Genomic DNA, 19044 nt, shown 5'->3' with positions numbered 1-19044 from the left:
GGAACGGAATGGAATGGAATGGAAAGGAACGGAATTCAATGGAATGGAATGGAATGGAATGGAATTCTATGGAATGGAATGGAATTCAATGGAATGGAATGGAATGGAATGGAATGGAATGGAATGGAATGGAATGGAATTCAATGGAATGGAATGGAATGGAATGGAATGGAATTCAATGGAATGGAATGGAATGGAATGGAATGGAATGGAATGGAATGGAATGGAATCGAATGGAATCGAATGGAATCGAATGGAATCGAATGGAATCGAATGGAATGGAATGGAATAGAATGCAATCAACCCGAGTAGAATGGAATGGAATGGAATGGAATGGGATGGAATGGAATAGAATGGAATGGAATGGAATGGAATGGAATTCAAATGGAATGGAATGGAATGGAATTCTATGGAATGGAATGGAGTGGAATCGAATGGAATCGAATGGAATCGAATGGAATCGAATGGGATCGAATGGAATGGAATGGAATAGAATGGAATCAACCCGAGTAGAACGGAGCGGAACGCAACGGAACGGAACGGAACGGAACGGAACGGAAAGGATTGGAATGGAATGGAATGGAACGGAATTCAAAGGAATGGAATGGAACAGAATGGAATTCAATGGAAAGGAATGGAATGGAATGGAATGGAATTCAATGGAATGGAATGGAATGGAATGGAATGGAATGGAATGGAATGGAATGGAATGGAATGGAACGGAATTCTATGGAAAGGAATGGAATGGAATTCAATGGAATGGAATGGAATGGAATGGAACGGAATTCAATGGAATGGAATGGAATGGAATGGAATTCAATGGAATGGAATGGAATTCAATGGAATGGAATGGAATGGAATGGAATGGAATGGAATGGGATGGAATGGAATGGAATGGAATGGAATGGAATGGAATTCAAAGGAATGGAATGGAATGGAATGGAATGGAATGGAATTCAATGGAATGGAATGGAGTGGAATCGAATGGAATCGAATGGAATCGAATGAGATCGAATGGAATGGAATGGCATAGAATGGAATCAACCCGAGTAGAACGGAATGGAATGGAATGGAATGGAATGGAATGGAATGGAATGGAATTCAATGGAATGGAATGGAATGGAATGGAATGGAATGGAATGGAATGGAATGGAATCAACCCGAGTAGAACGGAACGGCACGCAACGGAACGGAACGGAACGGAACGGGACGGAACGGAACGGAATGGAATATAATGCAACGGAATTCAATGGAATGGAATGGAATGGAATGGAATTCAATGGAATCGAATGGAATCGAATGGAATCGATTGGAATCGAATGGAATCGAATAGAATGGAATGGAATAGAATTTAATCAACCCGAGTAGAGAGGAACGGAACGCAACGGAACGGAACGGAACGGAACTGGACGGAACGGAACGGAATGGAATGGAATGGAACGGAATTCAATTGAATGGAATGGAATGGAATGGAATTCAATGGAATGGAATGGAATGGAATGGAATGGAATTCAATGGAATGGAATGGAATGGAATGGAATGGAATGGAATGGAATGGAATGGAATGGAATGGAATTCAATGGAATGGAATGGAGTGGAATGGAATGGAATCGAATGGAATTGAATGGAATCGAATGGAATCAAATGGGATCGAATGGAATGGAATGGAATAGAATGGAATCAACCCGAGTAGAACGGAATGGAATGGAATGGAATGGAATGGAATGGAATGGAATGGAATGGAATGGAATGGAATTCAATGGAATGGAATGGAATGGAATGGAATGGAATGGAATGGAATGGAATGGAATGGAATGGAATGGAATTGAATGGAATTCAATGGAATGGAATGGAACGGAATGGAATTCAATGGAATGGAATGGAATGGAATGGAATGGAATTCAATGGAATGGAATGGAATGGAATGGAATGGAATGGAATGGAATGGAATTCCATGGAATGGAATGGAATGGAATGGAATTCCATGGAATGGAATGGAATGGAATCGATTGGAATGGAATGGAATGGAATGGAATGGAATGGAATGGAATAGAATGGAATCAACCCGAGTAGAACGGAATGGAATGGAATGGAATGTAATGGAATGGAATGGAATGGAATGGAATGGAATGGAATGTACCAAAGTAGAACGAAATGGAATGGAATGGAATGGAATGGAATGGAATGGAATGGAATGGAATGTACCCGAGTAGAACGGAATTTAATGGAATGGAATGGATTGGAATGGAATGGAATGGAATGGAATGGAATGTAACCGAGTAGAACGGAATGGAATGTAATTGAATGGAATGTAACCGAGTTGAACGGAACGGAATGGAATGGAATGGAATGGAATGGAATGGAATGGAATTGAGTGCAATGCAATGCAATGGAATGCAATGGAATGGAAAGGAATGGAATGGAATGGAATGGAATGGAATCTACCCGAGTAGAACGGAATGGAATGGAACTGAATGGAATGTAACCGAGTAGAACGGAACGGAATGGAATGGAATGGAATGGAATGGAATGCAATGGAATGGAATGGAATGGAATGGAATGGAATGGAATGGAATGGAATGGAATGGACACCAGTAGAATGGAATGGACTGGAATGGAATGGAATGGAATGGAATGGACACCAGTAGAATGGAATGGACTGGAATGGAATGGAATGGAATGGAATGGACAGGAGCAGAACGGAATGGAATGCAATGGAATGGAATGGAATGTACCGGAGCAGAACGGAATGGAATGAAATGGAAATGGAAAGGGAATGGAAATAGAACGGGAATGGAAATGGAACGGGAACGGAAATGGAACGGGAATGGAAATGGAACGGGAACGGAAATGGAACGGGAATGGAAATGGAACGGGAACGGAAACGGATCGAGAACGGAAATGGAGTGGGAACGGAAACGGAACGGGAACGGAAATGGAACGGGAATGGTAACGGAACGGGAATGGAAATGGAACGGGAATGGAAAAGGAACGGGAATGGAAATGGATCGGGAATGGAAATGGAATGGGAATGGTAATGGAACTGGAATGGAAATGGAACGGGAATGGAAAAGAAACGGGAATGGAAATGGAACGGGAATGGAAAAGGAATGGGAATGGAAATGGAATGGAATGGAATGGAATGGAATGGAATGGAATGTACCGGAGTGGAGTGGAGTGGAGTGGAGTGGAGTAGAGTGCACTGGAACGGAATGGAATGGAATGGAATGGAATGGAACGGAACGGAATGTACCCGAGAAGCACGGAATGGAATGGAATGGAATGGAATGGAATGGAATGGAATGGAATGGAATGTACCGGAGTGGAGTGGAGTGGAATGGAGTGGAGTGGAGTGGAGTGGAGTGGAATGGAATGGAATGGAATGGAATGGAATGGAATGCAATGGAATGCAATGGAATGGAAAGGAATGGAATGGAATGGAATGGAATGGAATGGAATGGAATGGACACCAGTAGAATGGAATGGAATGGAATGGAATGGAATGGAATGGAATGGAATGGAATGGAATTCAATGGAATGGAATGGAATGGAATGGAATTCTATGGAATGGAATGGAATGGAATTCAATGGAATGGAATGGAATGGAATGGAATTCTATGGAATGGAATGGAGTGGAATCGAATGGAATCGAATGGAATCGAATGGAATCGAATGGAATAGAATGGAATCAACCCGAGTAGAACGGAACGGAACGCAACGGAACGGAACGGAACGGAACGGGATGGAAAGGAACGGAATGGAATGGAATGGAACGGAATTCCATGGAATGGAATGGAATGGAATTCCATGGAATGGAATGGAATGGAATGGAATGGAATGGAATGGAATGGAATGGAATTCAATGGAATGGAATGGAATGGATTGGAATGGAATGGAATAGAATGGAATCAACCCGAGTAGAACGGAACGGAACACAACGGAACGGAACGGAACGCAACGGAACGGAACGGAATGGAACGGAACGGAATGGAATGGAATGGAACGGAATTCAATGGAATGGAATGGAATGGAATGGAATTCTATGGAATGGAATGGAATGGAATGGAATGGAATGGAATGGAATGGAAATCAATGAAATGGAATGGAATGGAATGGAATGGAATGGAATTCTATGGAATGGAATGGAATGGAACGGAATGGAATGGAATTCTATGGAATGGAATGGAATGGAATGGAATGGAATGGAACGGAATTCGATGGAATGGAATGGAATGGAATGGAATGGAATGGAATGGAATTCAATGGAATGGAAAGGAATGGAATGGAATGGAATGGAATTCAATGGAATGGAATGGAATGGAATGGAACGGAATGGAATTCAATGGAATGGAATGGAATGGCAACGAATGGAATCGAATGCAATCGAATGGAATCGATTGGAATTGAATGGAATCGAATGGAATGGAATGGAATAGAATGGAATCAACCTGAGTAGAACGGAACGGCACGCAACGGAACGGAACGGAACGGAACGGGACGGAACGGAAGGGAATGGAATGGAATGGAACGGAATTCAATGGAATGGAATGGAATGGAATGGAATGGAATGGAATGGAATGGAATGGAATAGAATGGAATCAACCCGAGTAGAACGGAACGGAACGCAACGGAACGGAACGGAACGCAACGGAACGGAACGGAACGGAACGGAAAGGAACGGAATGGAATGGAATGGAAAGGAACGGAATTCAATGGAATGGAATGGAATGGAATGGAATTCTATGGAATGGAATGGAATTCAATGGAATGGAATGGAATGGAATGGAATGGAATGGAATGGAATTCAATGGAATGGAATGGAATGGAATGGAATGGAATGGAATTCTATGGAATGGAATGGAATGGAATGGAATGGAATGGAATTGAACGGAATTCTATGGAATGGAATGGAATGGAATTCAATGGAATGGAATGGAATGGAATGGAATGGAATTCAATGGAATGAAATGGAATGGAATGGAATGGAATTCAAAGGAATGGAAAGGAATGGAATGGAATGGAATGGAATTCAATGGAATGGAATGGAATGGAATGGAACGGAAAGGAATTCAATGGAATGGAATGGAATGGAATGGAATGGATTGGAATGGAATGGAATGGAATGGAATGGAATTCAATGGAATGGAATGGAATGGAATGGAATGGCAACGAATGGAATCGAATGCAATCGAATGGAATCGATTGGAATCGAATGGAATCGAATGGAATGGAATGGAATAGAATGGAATCAACCTCAGTAGAACGGAACGGCACGCAACGGAACGGAACGGAACGGAACGGGACGGAACGGAAGGGAATGGAATGGAATGGAACGGAATTCAATGGAATGGAATGGAATGGAATGGAATGGAATGGAATGGAATGGAATGGAATAGAATGGAATCAACCCGAGTAGAACGGAACGGAACGCAACGGAACGGAATGGAACGCAACGGAACGGAACGGAACGGAACGTAACGGAATGGAATGGAATGGAAAGGAACGGAATTCAATGGAATGGAATGGAATGGAATGGAATGGATTGGAATGGAATGGAATGGAATGGAATGGAATTCAATGGAATGGAATGGAATGGAATGGAATGGAATGGAATTCCATGGAATGGAATGGAATGGAATGGAATGGAATGGAATGGAATCGAATGGAATCGAATGGAATCGAATGGAATCGAATGGAATCGAATGGAATAGAATGCAAACCCGAGTAGAATGGAATGGAATGGAATGGAATGGAATGGAATGGAATGGAATGGAATGGAATGGAATGGAATGGAATTCAAATGGAATGGAATGGAATGGAATTCTATGGAATGGAATGGAGTGGAATCGAATGGAATCGAATGGAATCGAATGGAATCGAATGGGATCGAATGGAATGGAATGGAATAGAATGGAATCAACCCGAGTAGAACGGAGCGGAACGCAACGGAACGGAACGGAACGGAACGGAACGGAAAGGAATGGAATGGAATGGAATGGAACGGAATTCAAAGGAATGGAATGGAACAGAATGGAATTCAATGGAATGGAATGGAATGGAATGGAATGGAATGGAATGGAATGGAATGGAATGGAATGGAATGGAATGGAATTGAGTGCAATGCAATGCAATGGAATGCAATGGAATGGAAAGGAATGGAATGGAATGGAATGGAATCTACCCGAGTAGAACGGAATGGAATGGAATTGAATGGAATGTAACCGAGTAGAACGGAACGGAATGGAATGGAATGGAATGGAATGGAATGCAATGGAATGGAATGGAATGGAATGGAATGGAATGGAATGGAATGGAATGGACACCAGTAGAATGGAATGGAATGGAATGGAATGGAATGGAATGGAATGGAATGGAATGGAATGGAATCTACCCGAGTTGAACGGAATGGAACGGAATGGAATGGAATGGAATGGACAGGAGCAGAACGGAATGGAATGCAATGGAATGGAATGGAATGTACCCGAGCAGAACGGAAAGGAATGAAATGGAAATGGAAAGGGAATGGAAATGGAACGGGAATGGAAATGGAACGGGAACGCAATTGAAACGGGAATGGAAATGGAACGGGAACGGAAACGGAACGAGAACGGAAATGGAACGGGAACGGAAACGGAACGGGAACGGAAATGGAACGGGAATGGTAACGGAACAGGAATGGAAATGGAACGGGAATGGAAAAGGAACGGGAATGGAAATGGATCGGGAATGGAAATGGAACGGGAATGGTAATGGAACGGGAATGGAAATGGAACGGGAATGGAAAAGAAACGGGAATGGAAATGGAACGGGAATGGAAATGGAATGGGAATGGAAATGGAATGGAATGGAATGGAATGGAATGGAATGGAATGTACCGGAGTGGAGTGGAGTGGAGTGGAGTAGAGTGCACTGGAACGGAATGGAATGGAATGGAATGGAATGGAACGGAACGGAATGTACCTGAGAAGCACGGAATGGAATGGAATGGAATGGAATGGAATGGAATGGAATGGACACCACTAGAATGGAATGGAATTTAATGGAATGGAATGGAATGGAATGGAATTCAATGGAATGGAATGGAATGGAATGGAATTCTATGGAATGGAATGGAATGGAATGGAATGGAATGGAATTCCATGGAATGGAATGGAATGGAATGGAATGGAATTCAATGGAATGGAATGGAATGGAATGGAATGGAATGGAATGGAATGGAACGGAACGGAATTCTATGGAATAGAATGGAATGGAATTCTATGGAATGGAATGGAATGGAATGGAATGGAATGGAACGGAATTCAATGGAATGGAATGGAATGGAATGGAATTCAACGGAATGGAATGGAATTCAATGGAATGGAATGGAATGGAATGGAATGGAATGGAATGGAATGGAATGGAATGGAATGGAATGGACAGGAGCAGAACGGAATGGAATGCAATGGAATGGAATGGAATGTACCGGAGCAGAACGGAATGGAATGAAATGGAAATGGAAAGGGAATGGAAATAGAACGGGAATGGAAATGGAACGGGAACGGAAATGGAACGGGAATGGAAATGGAACGGGAACGGAAATGGAACGGGAATGGAAATGGAACGGGAACGGAAACGGATCGAGAACGGAAATGGAGTGGGAACGGAAACGGAACGGGAACGGAAATGGAACGGGAATGGTAACGGAACGGGAATGGAAATGGAACGGGAATGGAAAAGGAACGGGAATGGAAATGGATCGGGAATGGAAATGGAATGGGAATGGTAATGGAACTGGAATGGAAATGGAACGGGAATGGAAAAGAAACGGGAATGGAAATGGAACGGGAATGGAAAAGGAATGGGAATGGAAATGGAATGGAATGGAATGGAATGGAATGGAATGGAATGTACCGGAGTGGAGTGGAGTGGAGTGGAGTGGAGTAGAGTGCACTGGAACGGAATGGAATGGAATGGAATGGAATGGAACGGAACGGAATGTACCCGAGAAGCACGGAATGGAATGGAATGGAATGGAATGGAATGGAATGGAATGGAATGGAATGTACCGGAGTGGAGTGGAGTGGAATGGAGTGGAGTGGAGTGGAGTGGAGTGGAATGGAATGGAATGGAATGGAATGGAATGGAATGCAATGGAATGCAATGGAATGGAAAGGAATGGAATGGAATGGAATGGAATGGAATGGAATGGAATGGAATGGACACCAGTAGAATGGAATGGAATGGAATGGAATGGAATGGAATGGAATGGAATGGAATGGAATTCAATGGAATGGAATGGAATGGAATGGAATTCTATGGAATGGAATGGAATGGAATTCAATGGAATGGAATGGAATGGAATGGAATTCTATGGAATGGAATGGAGTGGAATCGAATGGAATCGAATGGAATCGAATGGAATCGAATGGAATAGAATGGAATCAACCCGAGTAGAACGGAACGGAACGCAACGGAACGGAACGGAACGGAACGGGATGGAAAGGAACGGAATGGAATGGAATGGAACGGAATTCCATGGAATGGAATGGAATGGAATTCCATGGAATGGAATGGAATGGAATGGAATGGAATGGAATGGAATGGAATTCAATGGAATGGAATGGAATGGATTGGAATGGAATGGAATAGAATGGAATCAACCCGAGTAGAACGGAACGGAACACAACGGAACGGAACGGAACGCAACGGAACGGAACGGAATGGAACGGAACGGAATGGAATGGAATGGAACGGAATTCAATGGAATGGAATGGAATGGAATGGAATTCTATGGAATGGAATGGAATGGAATGGAATGGAATGGAATGGAATGGAAATCAATGAAATGGAATGGAATGGAATGGAATGGAATGGAATTCTATGGAATGGAATGGAATGGAACGGAATGGAATGGAATTCTATGGAATGGAATGGAATGGAATGGAATGGAATGGAATGGAACGGAATTCGATGGAATGGAATGGAATGGAATGGAATGGAATGGAATGGAATGGAATTCAATGGAATGGAAAGGAATGGAATGGAATGGAATGGAATTCAATGGAATGGAATGGAATGGAATGGAACGGAATGGAATTCAATGGAATGGAATGGAATGGCAACGAATGGAATCGAATGCAATCGAATGGAATCGATTGGAATTGAATGGAATGGAATGGAATGGAATGGAATAGAATGGAATCAACCTGAGTAGAACGGAACGGCACGCAACGGAACGGAACGGAACGGAACGGGACGGAACGGAAGGGAATGGAATGGAATGGAACGGAATTCAATGGAATGGAATGGAATGGAATGGAATGGAATGGAATAGAATGGAATGGAATGGAATAGAATGGAATCAACCCGAGTAGAACGGAACGGAACGCAACGGAACGGAACGGAACGCAACGGAACGGAACGGAACGGAACGGAAAGGAACGGAATGGAATGGAATGGAAAGGAACGGAATTCAATGGAATGGAATGGAATGGAATGGAATTCTATGGAATGGAATGGAATTCAATGGAATGGAATGGAATGGAATGGAATGGAATGGAATGGAATTCAATGGAATGGAATGGAATGGAATGGAATTCTATGGAATGGAATGGAATGGAATGGAATGGAATGGAATTGAACGGAATTCTATGGAATGGAATGGAATGGAATTCAATGGAATGGAATGGAATGGAATGGAATGGAATTCAATGGAATGGAATGGAATGGAATGGAATGGAATTCAAAGGAATGGAAAGGAATGGAATGGAATGGAATGGAATTCAATGGAATGGAATGGAATGGAATGGAACGGAAAGGAATTCAATGGAATGGAATGGAATGGAATGGAATGGATTGGAATGGAATGGAATGGAATGGAATGGAATTCAATGGAATGGAATGGAATGGAATGGAATGGCAACGAATGGAATCGAATGCAATCGAATGGAATCGATTGGAATCGAATGGAATCGAATGGAATGGAATGGAATAGAATGGAATCAACCTCAGTAGAACGGAACGGCACGCAACGGAACGGAACGGAACGGAACGGGACGGAACGGAAGGGAATGGAATGGAATGGAACGGAATTCAATGGAATGGAATGGAATGGAATGGAATGGAATGGAATGGAATGGAATGGAATGGAATAGAATGGAATCAACCCGAGTAGAACGGAACGGAACGCAACGGAACGGAATGGAACGCAACGGAACGGAACGGAACGGAACGTAACGGAATGGAATGGAATGGAAAGGAACGGAATTCAATGGAATGGAATGGAATGGAATGGAATGGATTGGAATGGAATGGAATGGAATGGAATGGAATTCAATGGAATGGAATGGAATGGAATGGAATGGAATGGAATTCCATGGAATGGAATGGAATGGAATGGAATTCCATAGAATGGAATGGAATGGAATGGAATGGAATCGAATGGAATCGAATGGAATCGAATGGAATCGAATGGAATCGAATGGAATCGAATGGAATAGAATGCAAACCCGAGTAGAATGGAATGGAATGGAATGGAATGGAATGGAATGGAATGGAATGGAATGGAATGGAATTCAAATGGAATGGAATGGAATGGAATTCTATGGAATGGAATGGAGTGGAATCGAATGGAATCGAATGGAATCGAATGGAATCGAATGGGATCGAATGGAATGGAATGGAATAGAATGGAATCAACCCGAGTAGAACGGAGCGGAACGCAACGGAACGGAACGGAACGGAACGGAACGGAAAGGAATGGAATGGAATGGAATGGAACGGAATTCAAAGGAATGGAATGGAACAGAATGGAATTCAATGGAATGGAATGGAATGGAATGGAATGGAATTCAATGGAATGGAATGGAATGGAATGGAATGGAATGGAATGGAATGGAATGGAACGGAACGGAATTCTATGGAATAGAATGGAATGGAATTCTATGGAATGGAATGGAATGGAATGGAACGGAATTCAATGGAATGGAATGGAATTCAACGGAATGGAATGGAATTCAATGGAATGGAATGGAATGGAATGGAATGGAATGGAATGGAATGGAATGGAATGGAATGGAATGGAATGGAATTCAATGGAATGGAATGGAATGGAATGGAATTCCATGGAATGGAATGGAATGGAATCGAATGGAATGGAATGGAATGGAATGGAATGGAATGGAATAGAATGGAATCAACCCGAGTAGAACGGAATGGAATGGAATGGAATGGAATGTACCAAAGTAGAACGGAATGGAATGGAATGGAATGGAATGGAATGGAATGGAATGGAATGGAATGGAATGCAATGTACCCGAGTAGAACGGAATGGAATGAAATGGAATGGATTGGAATGGAATGGAATGGAATGGAATGGAATGGAATGTAACCGAGTAGAACGGAATGGAATGTAATTGAATGGAATGTAACCGGGTTGAACGGAACGGAATGGAATGGAATGGAATGGAATGGAATGGAATGGAATGGAATGGAATGGAATGGAATTGAGTGCAATGCAATGCAATGGAATGCAATGGAATGGAAAGGAATGGAATGGAATGGAATGGAATCTACCTGAGTAGAACGGAATGGAATGGAATTGAATGGAATGTAACCGAGTAGAACGGAACGGAATGGAATGGAATGGAATGGAATGGAATGCAATGGAATGGAATGGAATGGAATGGAATGGAATGGAATGGAATGGAATGGACACCAGTAGAATGGAATGGAATGGAATGGAATGGAATGGAATGGAATGGAATGGAATGGAATGGAATGGAATCTACCCGAGTTGAACGGAATGGAACGGAATGGAATGGAATGGAATGTACAGGAGCAGAACGGAATGGAATGCAATGGAATGGAATGGAATGTACCCGAGCAGAACGGAAAGGAATGAAATGGAAATGGAAAGGGAATGGAAATGGAACGGGAATGGAAATGGAACGGGAACGCAATTGAAACGGGAATGGAAATGGAACGGGAACGGAAACGGAACGAGAACGGAAATGGAACGGGAACGGAAACGGAACGGGAACGGAAATGGAACGGGAATGGTAACGGAACAGGAATGGAAATGGAACGGGAATGGAAAAGGAACGGGAATGGAAATGGATCGGGAATGGAAATGGAACGGGAATGGTAATGGAACGGGAATGGAAATGGAACGGGAATGGAAAAGAAACGGGAATGGAAATGGAACGGGAATGGAAATGGAATGGGAATGGAAATGGAATGGAATGGAATGGAATGGAATGGAATGGAATGTACCGGAGTGGAGTGGAGTGGAGTGGAGTAGAGTGCACTGGAACGGAATGGAATGGAATGGAATGGAATGGAACGGAACGGAATGTACCTGAGAAGCACGGAATGGAATGGAATGGAATGGAATGGAATGGAATGGAATGGAATGTACCGGAGTGGAGTGGAGTGGAATAGAGTGGACTGGAGTGGTGTGGAGTGGAATGGAATGGAATGGAATGGAATGGAATGGAATGGAATGGAATGGACACCACTAGAATGGAATGGAATTTAATGGAATGGAATGGAATGGAATGGAATTCAATGGAATGGAATGGAATGGAATGGAATTCTATGGAATGGAATGGAATGGAATGGAATGGAATGGAATTCCATGGAATGGAATGGAATGGAATGGAATGGAATTCAATGGAATGGAATGGAATGGAATGGAATGGAATGGAATGGAATGGAACGGTACGGAATTCTATGGAATAGAATGGAATGGAATTCTATGGAATGGAATGGAATGGAATGGAATGGAATGGAACGGAATTCAATGGAATGGAATGGAATGGAATGGAATTCAACGGAATGGAATGGAATTCAATGGAATGGAATGGAATGGAATGGAATGGAATGGAATGGAATGGAATGGAATGGAATGGAATTCAATGGAATGGAATGGAATGGAATGGAATTCCATGGAATGGAATGGAATGGAATCGAATGGAATGGAATGGAATGGAATGGAATGGAATGGAATAGAATGGAATCAACCCGAGTAGAACGGAATGGAATGGAATGGAATGTAATGTAATGGAATGGAATGGAATGGAATGGAATGGAATGTACCAAAGTAGAACGGAATGGAATGGAATGGAATGGAATGGAATGGAATGGAATGGAATGGAATGGAATGGAATGCAATGTACCCGAGTAGAACGGAATGGAATGAAATGGAATGGATTGGAATGGAATGGAATGGAATGGAATGGAATGGAATGTAACCGAGTAGAACGGAATGGAATGTAATTGAATGGAATGTAACCGGGTTGAACGGAACGGAATGGAATGGAATGGAATGGAATGGAATGGAATGGAATGGAATGGAATGGAATTGAGTGCAATGCAATGCAATGGAATGCAATGGAATGGAAAGGAATGGAATGGAATGGAATGGAATCTACCCGAGTAGAACGGAATGGAATGGAATTGAATGGAATGTAACCGAGTAGAACGGAACGGAATGGAATGGAATGGAATGGAATGGAATGCAATGGAATGGAATGGAATGGAATGGAATGGAATGGAATGGAATGGAATGGACACCAGTAGAATGGAATGGAATGGAATGGAATGGAATGGAATGGAATGGAATGGAATGGAATGGAATGGAAATCAATGAAATGGAATGGAATGGAATGGAATGGAATGGAATTCTATGGAATGGAATGGAATGGAACGGAATGGAATGGAATTCTATGGAATGGAATGGAATGGAATGGAATGGAATGGAATGGAACGGAATTCGATGGAATGGAATGGAATGGAATGGAATGGAATGGAATGGAATGGAATTCAATGGAATGGAAAGGAATGGAATGGAATGGAATGGAATTCAATGGAATGGAATGGAATGGAATGGAACGGAATGGAATTCAATGGAATGGAATGGAATGGCAACGAATGGAATCGAATGCAATCGAATGGAATCGATTGGAATTGAATGGAATGGAATGGAATGGAATGGAATAGAATGGAATCAACCTGAGTAGAACGGAACGGCACGCAACGGAACGGAACGGAACGGAACGGGACGGAACGGAAGGGAATGGAATGGAATGGAACGGAATTCAATGGAATGGAATGGAATGGAATGGAATGGAATGGAATAGAATGGAATGGAATGGAATAGAATGGAATCAACCCGAGTAGAACGGAACGGAACGCAACGGAACGGAACGGAACGCAACGGAACGGAACGGAACGGAACGGAAAGGAACGGAATGGAATGGAATGGAAAGGAACGGAATTCAATGGAATGGAATGGAATGGAATGGAATTCTATGGAATGGAATGGAATTCAATGGAATGGAATGGAATGGAATGGAATGGAATGGAATGGAATTCAATGGAATGGAATGGAATGGAATGGAATTCTATGGAATGGAATGGAATGGAATGGAATGGAATGGAATTGAACGGAATTCTATGGAATGGAATGGAATGGAATTCAATGGAATGGAATGGAATGGAATGGAATGGAATTCAATGGAATGGAATGGAATGGAATGGAATGGAATTCAAAGGAATGGAAAGGAATGGAATGGAATGGAATGGAATTCAATGGAATGGAATGGAATGGAATGGAACGGAAAGGAATTCAATGGAATGGAATGGAATGGAATGGAATGGATTGGAATGGAATGGAATGGAATGGAATGGAATTCAATGGAATGGAATGGAATGGAATGGAATGGCAACGAATGGAATCGAATGCAATCGAATGGAATCGATTGGAATCGAATGGAATCGAATGGAATGGAATGGAATAGAATGGAATCAACCTCAGTAGAACGGAACGGCACGCAACGGAACGGAACGGAACGGAACGGGACGGAACGGAAGGGAATGGAATGGAATGGAACGGAATTCAATGGAATGGAATGGAATGGAATGGAATGGAATGGAATGGAATGGAATGGAATAGAATGGAATCAACCCGAGTAGAACGGAACGGAACGCAACGGAACGGAATGGAACGCAACGGAACGGAACGGAACGGAACGTAACGGAATGGAATGGAATGGAAAGGAACGGAATTCAATGGAATGGAATGGAATGGAATGGAATGGATTGGAATGGAATGGAATGGAATGGAATGGAATTCAATGGAATGGAATGGAATGGAATGGAATGGAATGGAATTCCATGGAATGGAATGGAATGGAATGGAATTCCATAGAATGGAATGGAATGGAATGGAATGGAATCGAATGGAATCGAATGGAATCGAATGGAATCGAATGGAATCGAATGGAATCGAATGGAATAGAATGCAAACCCGAGTAGAATGGAATGGAATGGAATGGAATGGAATGGAATGGAATGGAATGGAATGGAATTCAAATGGAATGGAATGGAATGGAATTCTATGGAATGGAATGGAGTGGAATCGAATGGAATCGAATGGAATCGAATGGAATCGAATGGGATCGAATGGAATGGAATGGAATAGAATGGAATCAACCCGAGTAGAACGGAGCGGAACGCAACGGAACGGAACGGAACGGAACGGAACGGAAAGGAATGGAATGGAATGGAATGGAACGGAATTCAAAGGAATGGAATGGAACAGAATGGAATTCAATGGAATGGAATGGAATGGAATGGAATGGAATTCAATGGAATGGAATGGAATGGAATGGAATGGAATGGAATGGAATGGAATGGAACGGAACGGAATTCTATGGAATAGAATGGAATGGAATTCTATGGAATGGAATGGAATGGAATGGAACGGAATTCAATGGAATGGAATGGAATTCAACGGAATGGAATGGAATTCAATGGAATGGAATGGAATGGAATGGAATGGAATGGAATGGAATGGAATGGAATGGAATGGAATGGAATGGAATTCAATGGAATGGAATGGAATGGAATGGAATTCCATGGAATGGAATGGAATGGAATCGAATGGAATGGAATGGAATGGAATGGAATGGAATGGAATAGAATGGAATCAACCCGAGTAGAACGGAATGGAATGGAATGGAATGGAATGTACCAAAGTAGAACGGAATGGAATGGAATGGAATGGAATGGAATGGAATGGAATGGAATGGAATGGAATGCAATGTACCCGAGTAGAACGGAATGGAATGAAATGGAATGGATTGGAATGGAATGGAATGGAATGGAATGGAATGGAATGTAACCGAGTAGAACGGAATGGAATGTAATTGAATGGAATGTAACCGGGTTGAACGGAACGGAATGGAATGGAATGGAATGGAATGGAATGGAATGGAATGGAATGGAATGGAATGGAATTGAGTGCAATGCAATGCAATGGAATGCAATGGAATGGAAAGGAATGGAATGGAATGGAATGGAATCTACCTGAGTAGAACGGAATGGAATGGAATTGAATGGAATGTAACCGAGTAGAACGGAACGGAATGGAATGGAATGGAATGGAATGGAATGCAATGGAATGGAATGGAATGGAATGGAATGGAATGGAATGGAATGGAATGGACACCAGTAGAATGGAATGGAATGGAATGGAATGGAATGGAATGGAATGGAATGGAATGGAATGGAATGGAATCTACCCGAGTTGAACGGAATGGAACGGAATGGAATGGAATGGAATGTACAGGAGCAGAACGGAATGGAATGCAATGGAATGGAATGGAATGTACCCGAGCAGAACGGAAAGGAATGAAATGGAAATGGAAAGGGAATGGAAATGGAACGGGAATGGAAATGGAACGGGAACGCAATTGAAACGGGAATGGAAATGGAACGGGAACGGAAACGGAACGAGAACGGAAATGGAACGGGAACGGAAACGGAACGGGAACGGAAATGGAACGGGAATGGTAACGGAACAGGAATGGAAATGGAACGGGAATGGAAAAGGAACGGGAATGGAAATGGATCGGGAATGGAAATGGAACGGGAATGGTAATGGAACGGGAATGGAAATGGAACGGGAATGGAAAAGAAACGGGAATGGAAATGGAACGGGAATGGAAATGGAATGGGAATGGAAATGGAATGGAATGGAATGGAATGGAATGGAATGGAATGTACCGGAGTGGAGTGGAGTGGAGTGGAGTAGAGTGCACTGGAACGGAATGGAATGGAATGGAATGGAATGGAACGGAACGGAATGTACCTGAGAAGCACGGAATGGAATGGAATGGAATGGAATGGAATGGAATGGAATGGAATGTACCGGAGTGGAGTGGAGTGGAATAGAGTGGACTGGAGTGGTGTGGAGTGGAATGGAATGGAATGGAATGGAATGGAATGGAATGGAATGGAATGGACACCACTAGAATGGAATGGAATTTAATGGAATGGAATGGAATGGAATGGAATTCAATGGAATGGAATGGAATGGAATGGAATTCTATGGAATGGAATGGAATGGAATGGAATGGAATGGAATTCCATGGAATGGAATGGAATGGAATGGAATGGAATTCAATGGAATGGAATGGAATGGAATGGAATGGAATGGAATGGAATGGAACGGTACGGAATTCTATGGAATAGAATGGAATGGAATTCTATGGAATGGAATGGAATGGAATGGAATGGAATGGAACGGAATTCAATGGAATGGAATGGAATGGAATGGAATTCAACGGAATGGAATGGAATTCAATGGAATGGAATGGAATGGAATGGAATGGAATGGAATGGAATGGAATGGAATGGAATTCAATGGAATGGAATGGAATGGAATGGAATTCCATGGAATGGAATGGAATGGAATCGAATGGAATGGAATGGAATGGAATGGAATGGAATGGAATAGAATGGAATCAACCCGAGTAGAACGGAATGGAATGGAATGGAATGTAATGTAATGGAATGGAATGGAATGGAATGGAATGGAATGTACCAAAGTAGAACGGAATGGAATGGAATGGAATGGAATGGAATGGAATGGAATGGAATGGAATGGAATGGAATGCAATGTACCCGAGTAGAACGGAATGGAATGAAATGGAATGGATTGGAATGGAATGGAATGGAATGGAATGGAATGGAATGTAACCGAGTAGAACGGAATGGAATGTAATTGAATGGAATGTAACCGGGTTGAACGGAACGGAATGGAATGGAATGGAATGGAATGGAATGGAATGGAATGGAATGGAATGGAATTGAGTGCAATGCAATGCAATGGAATGCAATGGAATGGAAAGGAATGGAATGGAATGGAATGGAATCTACCCGAGTAGAACGGAATGGAATGGAATTGAATGGAATGTAACCGAGTAGAACGGAACGGAATGGAATGGAATGGAATGGAATGGAATGCAATGGAATGGAATGGAATGGAATGGAATGGAATGGAATGGAATGGAATGGACACCAGTAGAATGGAATGGAATGGAATGGAATGGAATGGAATGGAATGGAATGGAATGGAATGGAATGGAATCTACCCGAGTTGAACGGAATGGAACGGAATGGAATGGAATGGAATGTACAGGAGCAGAACGGAATGGAATGCAATGGAATGGAATGGAATGTACCCGAGCAGAACGGAAAGGAATGAAATGGAAATGGAAAGGGAATGGAAATGGAACGGGAATGGAAATGGAACGGGAACGCAATTGAAACGGGAATGGAAATGGAACGGGAACGGAAACGGAACGAGAACGGAAATGGAACGGGAACGGAAACGGAACGGGAACGGAAATGGAACGGGAATGGTAACGGAACAGGAATGGAAATGGAACGGGAATGGAAAAGGAACGGGAATGGAAATGGATCGGGAATGGAAATGGAACGGGAATGGTAATGGAACGGGAATGGAAATGGAACGGGAATGGAAAAGAAACGGGAATGGAAATGGAACGGGAATGGAAATGGAATGGGAATGGAAATGGAATGGAATGGAATGGAATGGAATGGAATGGAATGTACCGGAGTGGAGTGGAGTGGAGTGGAGTAGAGTGCACTGGAACGGAATGGAATGGAATGGAATGGAATGGAACGGAACGGAATGTACCTGAGAAGCACGGAATGGAATGGAATGGAATGGAATGGAATGGAATGGAATGG

The sequence above is a fragment of the Gorilla gorilla genome, chromosome 18 (assembly GCF_029281585.2).
Source record: "Gorilla gorilla gorilla isolate KB3781 chromosome 18, NHGRI_mGorGor1-v2.1_pri, whole genome shotgun sequence".
NCBI classification, from domain to species: domain Eukaryota; kingdom Metazoa; phylum Chordata; class Mammalia; order Primates; family Hominidae; genus Gorilla; species Gorilla gorilla.
Note: the sequence above shows the minus strand (reverse complement) of the source record.